Genomic DNA, 16,417 nt, shown 5'->3' with positions numbered 1-16,417 from the left:
AGCGCTTTAACCCCCTTAAGTTGCTTCGCTCATATTTAGATGACTGTTGAAGCACCTCAAGCATTTCCTCAAGTGAGTTGTGGTCGCAATAATCAGGAGTCATGACCATACATATGTCTCATTTCAACTCCATTAATAGAAGCTTCTTAATGTGATTCTGAACTCTTCCCAGATGCATAAAGACATTAGTTTGTACTGACTAACTCAGCACAGGAGAAGGAAGATGATGTGGATTTATCCACAACTCCATGTATACAGATTCTATGCTAGTCAACTAAGCACCTTACCTGCCCTCCCATCAGACACCCAGGACCTCTCCCACCCAGTGGCCAGCCATGAACTGCCTATCTTGAAAAATAAACCATGGGGTAGACTCTCTTCCCCTTGCCAATGCCGTTCTTCCTCCCTAGTTGATGAAATCATTGTAACCCTCTCCCAGTTAGCTGAGTTGCTAAAACTCTCTGGAATTCCTGGCAGACATCCCCAGTTCTTTGAACCACCCAGCTGCCCAGACTTTCATTCCCAGATGTGCTATGTGGGTTAACAGAAGTCTGTCTGATATCCTGCATATCTTCCTTCACCCTATGCACTGCAAATACCAGAGTTGTCCTTGCATGCTTGTAGCATCTGGAAATAGAACTTATGATCTTCAGCTTCCAAAGCGTGGGCCTCCCACCCAGAGATCTAAGAGCTTGGCCAGACCCAGGAACTGACACAGACATGAAAGCTGTGTCTAACCTAGAACTTTCTTCCTCTGAGTTCCCACTGGTGCAGTGTCACAGGGAATAGAGCTAGTGTTTTAACCTAGCTCAGAGCAGGTCCAGATGACATTGTGAGGAATGATGGTGGCTTCCAGTGTCTTGTCTCCACTAGCCCTCCATCAGTGGGGAATATGAAGGGAAAAGTCTAGGGCAGACAAACAGATCTGATATAATTCCATCCACTGGTGGGACATGCACACCACAGCACTAAAAGGAAATAAGAATTCATGTAAAAGAACAGCACCCCGCTCATGCTTTTAATTAACAAACAATATTCTCAGAGCTTGGATGTATCTCCTGAAGTCAAGGATGTTGCTGATACACAACCTTATCACAATTCAGGTTGTCTTGGTATTTGCTGCACTCGAGACAAAGGGGCAGGGGACGGAAATCAATTTTTTTTCTCCCCCAACTGAAAAAAAGGAGGAAATTGTCAGCGGAAAAAGATTTGTTTTCAAGTCTCTGGGGTTGGGGCAGGGAGTGTAGGGGAGATTTGTGGTGAGGGGGGAACGATTGGCTGAGTGATTTTCAGTCACTCCTGGGTGTGGGTGTGGTAGGGTTTGGGGAGGGGAACTAAGAACTGTGGGGTTTTTGGTCACTCCCCTGGCAGGGTGGGTCTGTCAGGATGTGACAGTCTGTGGGAGTGACATTTGTAATGTCCTCTTGGAGCGCACACAGCAAAATCCTTCCTCACACGAGGGAGACACGTTAAAAATCTGCCTTAAAGCTACTGCCCTACATGGCCCTTGGGGGAGATCCCGCCAGGTGAGTGTGCTTCCATGGGGGGGACCTAGGGTAGGAGCCACCTAGTGCGGCGGGAAAGGGGAGATGGACTCTTGGCTCTTTCAGAGATTTGGGAAGCGGGGACAGATGTGTGAGGAGGGGTTAGGGTGGGGGTAGATCAGAGGTGGGTGCCCTGAGGAAGGAGAGACTTGGTTATTTGCCCGGGTCTCACTTGGCTGGGGCTGGGGCTGGGGTGGGGCGGATTTCCAAGCCTGTCCCCAAAATGATTGGGTTCCCCCTGCCCAATCCGTAAATTTACAGAGTGGGATCCCTGGGAAGGGAGAGGGGCTGGGATTTCCAAATCCCGCCCCCCCCCAAGGGGGGGAGAGTCTGTGATTTCCACGCCCCCCCCCCAAAAAGGGGGGAGAGGAGCTGTGATTTCCATGCACCCCCATAGAGAGGGGAGCGAGTCTGTGATCCCCCCCCTTTTGGAGCGGTGATTTCCATCCCTCCCGCCAAAGAGGGGAGAGGATCCGTTCCCCCCAGATGGGGTCGGGGAGGGGCGGGGCCAAGGCGGCGGTTCTGGGCCAGGCGGCTCCGCCTTTCGCTCGCCGCGCTCGCGCCCGCGCGCGCCCCCGCCGGGAGGGTGGCCTCGGGGACGCGCTCGGGAGTCGGGCGCCTCTGCCCCCCCCCCCCCGCCCCGCAGCCGCCGCCATGTTGGACGGTGCGTGTGGGTGTCACAGCCAGCCAGAGGCGGCGGCGGCGGCGGCCGGGCAGCCAGACCCCCGGGCCCCGCTCCCAGCCCCGCGGCGGAGGCGGCGGCAGCAGGTCCGTGGGGAGCCGGGCGCCGAGGGGAGGTCCCCTGCGCTGTCCCGGGCATGGGAGCAGCTCCCCGCCCCCCGGGGGGATGGATGGGGGCAGCTCCGGGCGGGCTGGTGGGGACCCCCGAGAAGGGTGGGGTCAGGGGGCTTAGCGGCCTTGGCGGGGGGGCTGAGGGACGTGTGTCCTGGAGGGGGGGCAGGGCTGTGTAGCTGAAGGGGAGGTGCGGGGTGTTTGATGGGGCAGTTGGGGGGAGCTGGGGATTGGGGGGTGGGGGTGTGTAGGTGGAGGGGGGAGGTTTGGGGGGCAGGGGTGTTCGGAGGGGGGAGGTTTGGGGGGGTATGGGGTGTTCGCAGGGGGGATGGGGGAATCTGGGGATTAGAGACTGGGGGGGTGTATCTGGAAGTGGGGTTGGTTTTGGGGGTATAGGGTGTTTGGGGCAGTTTGGGGGATCTGGGGATTGGGGGGTGTATTTGGAGGGAGGAGGTTGTGGGGTGTGTCTGACTAGGGGGAGGTTAGGGGCTCAGTGTGTTCCCGGGGGCAGGTTGGGGGCATGGGTGTGTATTTGAAGAGGGCAGGTTTTGGGTAGTTTGTGGGGAGGCTGGTGTTCTGTGTGTGTGTCTGGAGAGTAGTGGTGGTGCCTAAGGGTGTGACTGTGACTGTGTGTGCAGCTCTGGGCCTGGAGAGTGTGTGGCTGGATTGTGTGAGTGTGTGTGTGTGGGGGGGGGAAGGGTGTTGGTGTTGAGAGAGGTCTGCGGTTTGTGGGGGTAATTTGTAGGGTTTGTTTGAATGTCATGAATGCCCTTTGGGTTCTAAGTAGCCATTGTTGTCTCTGTTAGGATGGTAACAGCAACTAGTTCCCATCATGGCAGTGAAGTCCGTGATCACAGATTTCAGACTTGGAAAAGCATTTCTAGGATTAGCCAGAGTCTTTATTACCAGGGAAATTATTTTCTTACAAAAAGAAAAGGAGAACTTGTGGTACCTTAGAGACTAACAAATCTATTTGAGCATAAGCTTTCGTGAGCTACAGCTCACTTCATCTGATGCTGTAGCTCACGAAAGCTTATGTGTGTGTGTGGGGGGAGGCTGAGAAAACCTGGATTTGTGCTGGAAATGGCCCAACTTGATGATCACTTTAGATAAGCTATTACCAGCAGGACAGTGGGGTGGGAGGAGGTATTGTTTCATGGTCTCTGTGTGTATATAATGTCTTCTGCAGTTTCCACAGTATGCATCCGATGAAGTGAGGTAGCTCACGAAAGCTCATGCTCAAATAAATTGGTTAGTCTCTAAGGTGCCACAAGTTCTCCTTTTCTTTTTGCGAATACAGACTAACACGGCTGCTACTCTGAAACCTATTTTCTTACAGTTTCCCTTTTGTGGTGTAACGTATACTCTGGTATTGATTAAAAACTGCCTGAAGGGATTCACCATAAATCTCCAAACTAAAGTTTGGAGCCTCTGTTTTCATCTGCATATGCCACAACTTCATGTTTTAAATTTACCTGGCTACAGGTTTCACTTGAATTTTGTTGGGTTAACTTCACAGCAGTTTACTCCATTTTTTAAAAAAAATTCTCAAGTTTTAGACATAAGTTTTGAAAACTGTATTTTGTTTGCCGAAGTAGATGTATGGATAATATCAAATGGGGCACCAGTATAATGTTTTTCTAGGCAGACTGGTATTGAAGCTGTTGAGTGTTGTCCCCCCTCTTCCCCTCCAGTTTTGGTGGACTTGCTGCTGCAGATTAGTTGTAGGTGGTCAGTGTGCATAGTTAATTGTGCTTGAACTATGTTCAGTCTTATTATTGTCATTTAAATAAAGGATTATTGCATATTAGCTTGATATTGATTTGATTGATTGATGATTTGTTTCTGGTAGCACCAAGAGCCTGCTATGTGTTTTCCACTTAGTCACATAAAGTATAAAATTTGTTACACTTGTGGTTTTCTTTTCAACTCTTTGAGAAACTTATATTATTTTTGTATTTTCAGCAAAGAGATACACTGTATTTTAGTCTCGCTATTTGCTCTGACTCTTCAGATATATTGCAGACATCATGAATTGTGTAAACTGGGACTTCTGGCTCAGGATGCTAGTCATTTTGATTCTTTTCGTTTGAGCTTTGCGTAATGATTATCTGCCCAAACATGTTTTTCTTTTATGGTAATATGGAGCTTCTTTTGGATGATTTTATACGGCGTAAAATATGGCCGAACATGGTTTTAGAAAATTGGAATGTTAGAACACAGTAAAACGTAAAACTTTGCATGCAGTTTTACCTTTTTTAGACTACAGCTTAGTTTGGGCAAAATAGAAAAAGGTAAACCTTTTGTAATACTTTTTCTGGAATGGACGGATACTATCATTACACTCCTTCCTAAATGCTATGTTTTCAACTCATTTTTCAATAAATTATTTTCAAACAAATTCAGATGTCCTCATTTCTTTTGATCTTAAATGTTTGTTGCGTTGGCTTTTCATAAAGAAGAGCACTAACATATACCAGTGAACGGTCAAAAGTTTTAGCAATTGGTAAACCAGGCTGACAAATTTTCAAGTATAGATCAGTATTTTACTGACATTTTCAAAGCTACCAAGGTTTAAACTATCCCTAAATATGAATGTCCCTAGGTTAGCTAGATTTCATACTAGCTGGAAAGCATTGTGATGAAGTTGGCACCTATATGTAGGTACTGTTGCTAACTGTGACTTGCCTGACTGATATATAATAAAGTAAATAGAAGCATACACTAATATGGCATATCATATCCTATGTGGTGTTAGATAGCAGAGATAAGACTGATTATTTTAAGCCACTTTTAAAGATGCTGATAAATGAAAACAAATGTTAAGATTTATAATGGTCACTGCCAGGCTTGCTAGGTCCCAAATGTAATTTAATAAAGATTTTTAGGTTAAGTTATAATGCTCTAGAGAAAAAACAATAACCCTTCAGCCTTCCAAAACCATAGTTACAGAATGCCACCTACTCTCTTGGCCGACCCACTACTAGAAAATCCAGGGTGTCTGGCTTGTATGAGTGCAGTAATGCTATCTTTCTGCTTTGCCTTGTTTTGATGTGGACAGGCAAGGTATCAAAATATATTGGTATCCTGCTGCCTTAAGTGCTTCAAAGAGCAGGATTTTAGTATATTTCAGTACCTTGCCAGTTCATAAGAATGCAACAGGCACAGTGGAAAGGAACAATGTGCATGCTCTTGTAAAACAAAATGGATAGGTCTAATTTTGATAATGTCCTTTTATTGGGCTACAGTATCAGTGAGTGCTGCATAGTATACTTAAACTCCCAGAATTCATGATTTTTGGGTTGCTGGTATAAGATTGCTTTTCCTATTCTGTGAAAAAAAATCTTTTCAAGCCACGCACTTGTTAGACAGTATGTGAATTCAATGAGCACAGTTTTCTTGATCCTGCCCTAAAATACTGTTTTAAAAATTGAGCCCATTAGCAAAGGGGGCAGCGTGGGTGAAAAATACGCAAGCACCAACTATTTTGTCCTGGTATTTTACTATTGCAGTTGTAACTTTGGATTTAGAGATCTAGGTTTTCGTTGGCTTTATTAGATAATGTTTCTAAAGTGTTGATAAATGGAGAGATTGTGAGATTAACTAAACTTCTAAAGTTAGCTAAAAATTCCATTAGAAAGGTGGCTTTTACAACCCATCCATTGAGCTGCTCTCCTCAACAAGACTGATCTAAGTAAAAGAGCTCCTTTTAAACGTTGTTTATCAATTTATTGAAATGACAAACTGATAAAAGAAATGTAAATGTTGGTATTTTGTCCATATCTTGAAGCTTAAACGTTTATCAACTTTTGCTTTTAAAAAGAGCACCAACTTAAAAAAAATTATGCTTCAGTCTGAAAATATTTTGCTTACTAGTGTTACAAGTAACTCCTTAGGGTTTGTCTACATTTGAAAGGTAATTTGGATTAAAGTAGGTTGTGAATTTTTGAAGTGCATTAGCTATTCCTGAATAACTCCATGTATAGACAAGCTTCGAGAAGCATAACTGAAAGATTAGAGGGAAAAATTCTCTATCTTTTCAGTGGGTTCACTTTGTGCATTTGGCAGCACTGTGTGTATGGTCAGTTTAATTTTTGCCGCATAGCATTTAGCTATTTTCCTCTTGTTAGTACTGATTTTTCACACATCAACTGGTGAGAGAACATTACAAATAATAGGCAAATGTGATTTTGTAAAATCATAAACACTGATGTGAGTACTTAGGCATGTGTAATACCTATAACTACTTTTAACACCATGTTTTGAAATTTATTAATTTCAAGTGGTTTCCCTTTAAATGTAAGTAACTCACGTTTCTGAGCTGTGATCCTACAAACTCTCATATGTGCTCAGATTTACTCACATGTAAAGTGAAACACATATATGAGTGTTTGCATGATTGGGGCCCTGGTAAATAGAAACAAATTGATGTTACGAACTATTTTTGTGTGTTTCCAGATTGCTTGCAGTCTCGGATTCAGTAATATTTAAATTTTGATTGTAGTCCACTTTTACAGTATTTTTATGTGGAAAGATACTTGTCAAACGTACATATCAATTTATTACCCATATAATACATGCCCCAGATTGTGAGGATTTCCTTCTAAATATTATGTAATATATTAAAAGCATAAACAGTTCGAACTAGTTAAGTCTCTCAAGCAATATTCCCTGGATCCCTTCTAATAGCATCCTAGCTTCCTGGTGGTGCTGGGCACTTAGCTGAATAGTCCAAAGTCTAAGAAAGTTCATTTTCCTAGATATATAAAATCTCGTTTTCATCAAAATAAATCTTCTCAAGTTTTAGAAATATATCATCTGTTTTCCTTGAGCTGCTTAATATTTGTTGGTCTCAATTCCCGTATCAGACTTCTTCCTCTGATGTTGCACTATTCTCCCTGTAGATTGTCAGCTGCTCCTTTCTGTGCTCCCAAAGCTGCGTTTGTAGTTAGCTTTATTAGAGTTGCCTGCAGTTGCTGAGTCTCCTGAAATGTAGGTTTATTTTAATAAATACAGAATGTTGCAAAGCATAGTAAGTATAGGATGGCTTTGTTCCAGAAGCCATACTGTAGGGGGAGTTCTTGAGTTGAATCAACTCCCAGACAGACAGTAGGGTACAAAAAGTTTTTATTGTCTTTGTTCAAGATCTCCTATTCCTTCTTCTACTTTGGCCTCCACAATCATACTACATCTTGTACAATTGGATACATATATGTTTTTGAATTGTATTAATGTTTGACACCTGAGTGAGTTCTGGTATGCTTTTTCCTCTTCCTGTAAACTTCATCACCCTAAACATCTAGATCCAAAGTCTTGACAGAAATCCTCTCTTATGGTACCCTACAATAAGTCTACTTAGCTGCGCATTAAGGGCTGATGTTTAATTTTTCTAGCCTGTAGCACAATATTTGTTTTTTTTATATTCACGCATTCATTGTTAGAAACTCTCAAAACTCTTTTGTTAGATTGCCTTAGGTTCTCTTTATCATTTTACTGCACTCAAAAGTGTGCTAGGCACCTCCCTAAGATGTTGCATTTTTTCTTCCATCAGGTTGGTAAATCTGAAAGTCAGTTTGCATTGTTATGAGTCCACTGTGGTGATAGTTAAATGCAGGGTCATTTTTACCATGCGTGTGATTCTAGAAGTGACTGTATAAAGATAGACATGGGGCCTGAGGATCTTGGAGTAGATGACATATCTCCATCTTTTAGGTCTGAAGAAATTGCCCCCAAACATTTAATTCACCTAATTACTTCATGACCCTACTCCTCATTTTGACCTGATAAGCTTTTCTCCAAGTTCTCCAGATATTCTCTTACATAATGTAGTGGTTTCTAAAACTAAGTTATCAGTCTTAAGTGTTTTGGAAGCTGAACATAAAAAGGAAAATCAGAGAGTTTATGTCTCTTGGGCCTGTTCTGTTTGGCTGTTAGTTACAACAAATCATAGAGAAGTCTTTCAGAGTGTGTATCTGTATTAGCCTAAAATAGCATCAAGGATGACATATAATCATATTTAAATTCTTCTTGTTTCTGTACTGCATTAGAAATCTTAATTTTGAGATTTATGGTCAGGTGTGTAGTTTTCTGAACATTTACAAGTGCTATAGTGTTAGAACAAACAAAATTTTAAGTAGGATCTTTGCAGAGAACTGTATAATCTTAGTACAGCTGTTAAACCTGCCTGGTTAAACCACTTCTGCACACTTAAATAAAAATGTCTCATTTACTATTTGTTATCTGTGTTTTTGTCAATTGCAATTCTTCCCACTCTGAGTTTGTTTTGTAACTTAATAACTTTTATCTTAATTGTGCAACCCTTACTCCTGCTGGTGAGCAATTACTCTCACAAACAGTTCTTTTAACCTCTGTGGGACTACTCACCTGAGTAATTGCTCACCAGCTTGAGTATGGATTGCACAATTCACAAATGAGACCTTCATTTGCAAGAGGTATAATACTAAAAATTCCAAGTAATTGATTTATGCAGTTCTTCTAGGTTTCAGAGGAACAGCCGTGTTAGTCTGTATTCGCAAAAAGAAAAGGAGTACTTGTGGCACCTTAGAGACTAACCAATTTATTTGAGCATGACCTTTCGTGAGCTACAGCTCACTTCATCAGATGTATACCGTGGAAACTGCAGCAGACTTTATATACACACAGAGAATATGAAACAATACCTCCTCCCACCCCACTGTCCTGCTGGTAATAGCTTATCTAAAGTGATCAACAGGTGGGCCATTTCCAGCACAAATCCAGGTTTTCTCACCCTCCACCCCCCCCCACAAATTCACTCTCCTGCTGGTGCTAGCCCATCCAAAGTGACAACTCTTTACATAATCAAGTCGGGCTATTTCCTGCATAGATCCAGGTTTTCTCACATCCCCCCACCCCCATACACACACAAACTCACTCTCCTGCTGGTAATAGCTCATCTAAACTGACCACTCTCCAAGTTTAAATCCAAGTTAAACCAGAACATCTGGGGGGGGAGGAAAAAACAAGAGGAAACAGGCTACCTTGCATAATGACTTAGCCACTCCCAGTCTCTATTTAAGCCTAAATTAATAGTATCCAATTTGCAAATGAATTCCAATTCAGCAGTTTCTCGCTGGAGTCTGGATTTGAAGTTTTTTTGTTTTAAGATAGCGACCTTCATGTCTGTGATTGTGTGACCAGAGAGATTGAAGTGTTCTCCGACTGGTTTATGAATGTTATAATTCTTGACATCTGATTTGTGTCCATTTATTCTTTTACGTAGAGACTGTCCAGTTTGACCAATGTACATGGCAGAGGGGCATTGCTGGCACATGATGGCATATATCACATTGGTGGATGTGCAGGTGAACGAGCCTCTGATAGTGTGGCTGATGTTATTAGGCCCTGTGATGGTGTCCCCTGAATAGATATGTGGGCACAATTGGCAATGGGCTTTGTTGCAAGGATAAGTTCCTGGGTTAGTGGTTCTGTTGTGTGGTATGTGGTTGTTGGTGAGTATTTGCTTCAGGTTGCGGGGCTGTCTGTAGGCAAGGACTGGCCTGTCTCCCAAGACTTGTGAGAGTGTTGGGTCATCCTTTAGGATAGGTTGTAGATCCTTAATAATGCGTTGGAGGGGTTTTAGTTGGGGGCTGAAGGTGACCGCTAGTGGCGTTCTGTTATTTTCTTTGTTAGGCCTGTCCTGTAGTAGGTAACTTCTGGGAACTCTTCTGGCTCTATCAATCTGTTTCTTTACTTCTGCAGGTGGGTATTGTAGTTGTAAGAAAGCTTGACAGAGATCTTGTAGGTGTTTGTCTCTGTCTGAGGGGTTGGAGCAAATGCGGTTGTATCGCAGAGCTTGGCTGTAGACGATGGATCGTGTGGTGTGGTCAGGGTGAAAGCTGGAGGCATGCAGGTAGGAATAGCGGTCAGTAGGTTTCCGGTATAGGGTGGTGTTTATGTGGCCATTGTTTATTAGCACTGTAGTGTCCAGGAAGTGGATCTCTTGTGTGGACTGGACCAGGCTGAGGTTGGTGGTGGGATGGAAATTGTTGAAATCATGGTGGAATTCCTCAAGGGCTTCTTTTCCATGGGTCCAGATGATGAAGATGTCATCAATATAGCGCAAGTAGAGTAGGGGCTTTAGGGGACGAGAGCTGAGGAAGCGTTGTTCTAAATCAGCCATAAAAATGTTGGCATACTGTGGGGCCATGCGGGTACCCATAGCAGTGCTGCTGATCTGAAGGTATACATTGTCCCCAAATGTGAAATAGTTATGGGTAAGGACAAAGTCACAAAGTTCAGCCACCAGGTTAGCCGTGACATTATCGGGGATAGTGTTCTTGACGGCTTGTAGTCCATCTTTGTGTGGAATGTTGGTGTAGAGGGCTTCTACATCCATAGTAGCCAGGATGGTGTTATCAGGAAGATCACCGATGGATTGAAGTTTCCTCAGGAAGTCAGTGGTGTCTCGAAGGTAGCTGGGAGTGCTGGTAGCGTAGGGCCTGAGGAGGGAGTCTACATAGCCAGACAATCCTGCTGTCAGGGTGCCAATGCCTGAGATGATGGGGCGCCCAGGATTTCCAGGTTTATGGACCTTGGGTAGTAGATAGAATATCCCAGGTCGGGGTTCCAGGGGTGTGTCTGTGCGGATTTGATCTTGTGCTTTTTCAGGAAGTTTCTTGAGCAAATGCTGTAGTTGCTTTTGGTAACTCTCAGTGGGATCATAGGGTAATGGCTTGTAGAAACTCGTGTTGGAGAGCTGCCGAGCAGCCTCTTGTTCATATTCTGACCTATTCATGATGACAACAGCAACTCCTTTGTCAGCCTTTTTGATTATGATGTCAGAGTTGTTTCTGAGGCTGTGGATGGCATTGCGTTCCGCATGGCTGAGGTTATGGGGCAAGTGAGGAAGGGCAAACCAGTGTGTTTTAAAGATGGCTTCCTTTCAGATTTTTGTCTCCCAAATTTTAATTTTATCTGAGGTGGCTTCTTTCTTCTTGAATCAGTTCTTAATCTGTTCACATTTTCTACCTTGGAAGTCTTCAAGAAATGTCTAAAAGCACACTACATGGTGTGGCTGAACTTTGTTTTTTGAGTTATTGCTCTTAGGGCCAGTACTTAGCCATTCTTGATCTTTAATATTTTTATCCTAATTTTATGTCTTTATATTGTCTATCGTCCTCCCTCAGACACATGCATAGTGACACACTCTAATTTCTTTCTTTTGCAGGTAGAAAGCCTGCCCTGATTCACACAGTTGTGTATGTCATTAGCTGGGCAAAAGCAGCATCAGCTAGCACCTGGGTGAACAGAAGCTTTGTCTCTATCCTTATTTTCTTAAGGGTGCTACTGTTTGAAGCAGCAGTGATTCTCCAGGCAGCTTCTATTGCCCCAGTTTTTTTCTCCCTTAATGTTCAACGCTGTTTGGGCAGGGGCAAGGCTTGTACCAACAAGAAGGCAGAAATAGGAGAGGGTAGGTTGGTGGACTCTAAGCATATAAAATTAATGTCAAAATAATTTTAAAATATAAAGATAGGCCATTCATTAATCCTGATTTTCACTTCTAAACATGAGTATAACAGTACTTATAATGACAGGTTTCAGAGTAGCAGCCATGTTAGTTTGTATTCGCAAAAAGAAAAGGAGTACTTGTGGCACCTTAGAGACTAACGAATTTATTTGAGCATAAGATTTCGTGAGCTACAGCTCACTGAGTACTTTTAATATGGCCTTATTCTCTATTAAATGTCTATGGAGAAGGTGATCTGTCATTGGAATATATGTAAAGGAAAGCAGTGAAACAATTACTTGAAATCCAAAGCTTTAAAGCTTTTAATTATTCAGATACCTAATTAATCAGCAAAGCACTTCACCAGCTTGTGATATTGCAGGAGTGTGAATAGGAATGGCTGTTTGGGAAGAGGGTGAGATGTATGAATCTTACACCTACCCATCAAGTGAGACTAATAGAATTTTTGTGAGGCTTAAAAGGACCGGTGTCCAGGTATTCCATCATTTAAAAAAATGTTCTCTGCATAATAACCAGTTGGAAGTATGCAACTGACATCTGTTCTCTTATTTACTGAAATATTTTCCTCCTAAAGCATGAACTGGCCTATTTTATGATTGCTAACTAGTGCTGTGTTTCATGCACTGACTTTTTAAAAGGCTTTGAAGCATTTGTTGTGGGGGTCAGAAACAACTAATTTTTGCTGTTGTGCAAAGTTCACATAAGTTAAACGTTCAGTTTACCAACCCTGTAGTGCATTTCCCAGAAAGTAAAGATAATGCCTTAGTTGGTATGTTGGTAGATTAATAGTGAAGTAGGTGCCAAGTACCTTTCTCATTAGGACGGTGCAAATGTAGACCAGAAATCATTAGTTAACACTTTAACCATTACTTCCGAGAATCTCTGTAGTGTACTCCCATCTGTTTTAATACATATGATAGCTGCGTGCTGCTCAAAAGATCCAGAAGGTTGTTAGTTTTCATTGTTGTGTAAACTTTATAATGGTGCAGCCCACTTTTTTGGGGCACTTTTTGCAAAGGAAGACAAACTGTTTTATCAACATTATAAATCTTTTTACTAGGCTAGCACCTTAATGAGAGTTATTTTTGTGCTTAAGTTCTTCCATAAATTTGGTATGAGCATGAAATATGCAAATATTCTTAAATTGATTTCTGCCTTTTTTTCAGAATTACAATTGCATTGGAATTGAAGTTGTAAACCTTTCTGTGATTGTTTAAAAGTTTGGAACACACCAGAATGCATTGAATTTTTAAAATTAAGAGAAGGATTGGGCAAAATCACTTTTTAACTGCTCCACTGCAGAGAACTGTCTACGTATCATCAACGAGCAGATATTTGTGTGTAATTTTTAAAATTTACAAATTGACTAATTTATGAAGTATTGGGAATTCAATAGACTAAAATGCCATTTTCAATTGATGGTTAAAATGATTTCTTAGCATAACTGGTTCAGGTAAGCAGACTGAAAAGTATAATTATGAGTTTTTTGTCCTTCATCTTCCAGTTAACAGTAGCTATAGTTTAACTGTTTTAATTTCATGAAGATATGAATTTACTATGCCTTCAAGAAAGCATTTTACGCTTGCTTTCAAAAGTCAGAGCATGTCTTATAATTTGGCATGCATAATATTAAGAAATACACTGCCTGGTGGTAATTCTATACTTCTGTGTTGCAAGCAGTTAGATTTTTGAAGGATCTAGAGTAGGATTGTTTTATGGGCTGCTTTTAATATCTATTTTTATGTGTTTTTGAAATACTTTTCAGTTTATGACCCCGATCCATTAGAATGCTTAAGCATATGCTTAACTTAAGGATATGAGTAGTCCTGTTGACTGGGGACTACTCAAATGCTTAAAGGTAAGTACTTTGCTGGATTGGGGCCTTGTCATTATCTTGGATAGCTAATCAAAATTTCTAAAATAATAGTATTCTGAATTCAGCAATGGATTTTGTTCTATATATCTAAACGTACAAACTGGTTTGAATGCTACAGGATAGTTCAGCCAGTCTTCTTTTAACCTTTCGTGGTCTGTTTGCAAAGTTTATGATTCTTCTGCAGTCCTTTTTTATTCTCCTGAAATCATATTCACTAACTTTTCTATGAAGGGGTTTCTTTCTTTTTTTAAAAATGGAGGATAGGGAAGGGAAGCCTTGTGCTGTTTTCTATGACAGTACTGCATACATGAAATATTTTGGGGGATTTTTAACATAAAAAATTCAGAGACTGAAAGTCTACCAGTTGGGAGGGAAAAGGATTTTCAGTTAGGGCTTTTGTCTACCCTAGAAGTCTGTACTGTAACTGGACACTATAGTTAAAGCAGTGCACCCCCCCCCCCCCCCCCCGTGTGAATGCAGTTATAGTGGTATAAAGGAGCTTTATACTGGCATAGCTATTCCTATAAGGACAGGTTTCAGAGTAACAGCCGTGTTAGTCTGTATTCGCAAAAAGAAAAGGAGTACTTGTGGCACCTTAGAGACTAACCAATTTGTTTGAGCATAAGCTTTCGTGAGCTACAGCTCTCTTCATCGGATGCATACTGTGGAAAGTGTAGAAGATCTTTTTATACACACAAAGCATGAAAAAATACCTCCCCCCACCCCACTCTCTTGCTGGTAATAGCTTATCTAAAGTGATCACTCTCCTTACAATGTGTATGATGATCAAGTTGGGCCATTTCCAGCACAAATCCAGGTTTTCTCTCCCCCCCGCCCCCCCCCCACACAAACCCACTCTCCTGTTGGTAATAGCTTATCTAAAGTGATCACTTTCCTTACAATGTGTATGATGATCAAGTTGGGCTATTACAGACATGAAAGTTGCGATATTACAACAAAAAAAACTTGAAATCCAGACTCCAGCGAGAGACTACTGAATTGGAATTCATTTGCAAATTGGATACAATTAACTTAGGCTTGAATAGAGACTGGGAGCGGGTAAGTCATTATGCAAGGTAACCTATTTCCCCTTGTTTTTTCCTCTCCCCCTCCCCCCCCCCCACACGTTCTTGTTAAACCCTGGATTTGTGCTGGAAATGGCCCACCTTGATTATCATACACATTGTAAGGAGAGTGGTCACTTTAGATAAGCTATTACCAGCAGGAGAGTGGGGTGGGAGGAGGTATTATTTCATATTCTCTGTGTATATATAAAGTCTGCTGCAGTTTCCACGGTATGCATCCGATGAAGTGAGCTGTAGCTCACGAAAGCTTATGCTCAAATAAATTGGTTAGTCTCTAAGGTGCCACAAGTACTCCTTTTCTTTATTCCTATAAGGGAAGGGGAATAACTTTACCAATGTGTCCTCTTTATAGCAGTATAGTTGTATTCACCGTAGGACAGGGGTTCTCAAGCTGGGGTTCGGGACCCCTCAGGGGGTTGTGAGGTTATTACATGGCGGGTCGTGAGCTGTCAGCCTCCACCTCAAACCCCGCTTTACCTCCAGCATTTATAATGGTGTTAAATATATAAACAAGTGTTTTTGATTTATAAGGGGGGGTCGCACTCAGAGGCGTGCTATGTGAAAGGGGTCACCAGTACAATAGTTTGAGAACCACTGCCCTAGGACTTTTACAAGTATAACCATATTGGCTTAAAAAAATCAATCCTAACTGACATAATTGTACCAGTAAAACTTTTAAGTATACTCCAGGGCTTTTGTTTTGACTCTTCAAAAAAAAAACCCCAAATCTTAAAGCCCCCTTTTAACTTCAGTGCCTAATAAACATGAGAGAGACTATGTTAAATGCATGAGGTTCATGAAGATCAACCTCTGCTGTATTTTTGTTGAAACCCCTGTTTTAATTATTTTTTATTAAAAATAGTGACTCTTGCATCGATTTCTCTTCATGGAATACTGAAATAGGAGGGATTTAAGCTCCACCCCCTGCTGACACAACCGCTGTTTGCATGCTAAGCAGATGTAATAGCATTCCCATCTCAATCACACCTCTTTACTTACAGGTTGCTAAATTGTTTTGAGTAAAGCTGTTATATTGCTACTCCCAGCCTAGAGGGCAGGGGAGAGGAAAAAACTCATTACAGCTTGGTGATTAACATATTCATGGCATTTGTAATGTCACTGTTTCACAGAAAACAGTTTAAAGAGCTGCTAAGTGTATGGGGTGTGTCAAAAAGGCAAACATCAAGGAGGAATGAAAGTCAGAAGAAAAGTATTTAAAAATATTAGAGGGATTTAAAAACATACATGCTTACATATAAGAGCTGTTAAAAATTCAAAAAAAGTATTGGATGTCACCTTTAAAGATTTAACACGCTATTCAGTTAAGATGTGGGAGCTCAGGATGTGGCCCACGCAGTCTCTGTCTACACTGGCAAGTTTTTGCGCAGTAGGGCAGCTTTCTGCGCTGTAACTCCCGAGGTGTACACACTGCCCGCCACTTAGTGCGCAGAAACTGCACAGTTGCAGCGCTGTTTAAAAAAAAACAAAACTAAACAAACCCCCACCCTGATGAGAGGTGTACAGCTTTTCGTGCTGGGGGTACAGTGCTGCGGTGCCAGTGTGGAGGGCAAGAAGAGAGAGACAGTGTAGACAGCGAGAAGAGGGACTGAAA

At 42.0% G+C, this 16,417-nt stretch overlaps 1 protein-coding gene across 2 annotated transcripts in view; it reads left to right on the top strand.

Moving 5' to 3' along the window:
* Window positions 1–1,406: 1,406 nt before the first annotated feature.
* Window positions 1,407–16,417, top strand: part of EPN2 (epsin 2) — a 70,636-nt gene continuing 55,625 nt past the window's right edge. The window contains exon 1 of one of the 2 annotated variants that reach the window (XM_048866701.2): window positions 1,407–1,526. The gene's annotated coding sequence lies outside the window, so the exon portion shown is untranslated. Of the gene's footprint in view, window positions 1,527–2,190; window positions 2,313–16,417 lie in introns of those variants that run through there. The other variant, XM_048866699.2, reaches the window with a different exon arrangement.

This window comes from Caretta caretta, chromosome 10 (assembly GCF_965140235.1).
Source record: "Caretta caretta isolate rCarCar2 chromosome 10, rCarCar1.hap1, whole genome shotgun sequence".
Lineage (NCBI taxonomy): Eukaryota > Metazoa > Chordata > Testudines > Cheloniidae > Caretta > Caretta caretta.
This window is presented reverse-complemented; position numbering and strand designations above follow the sequence as displayed.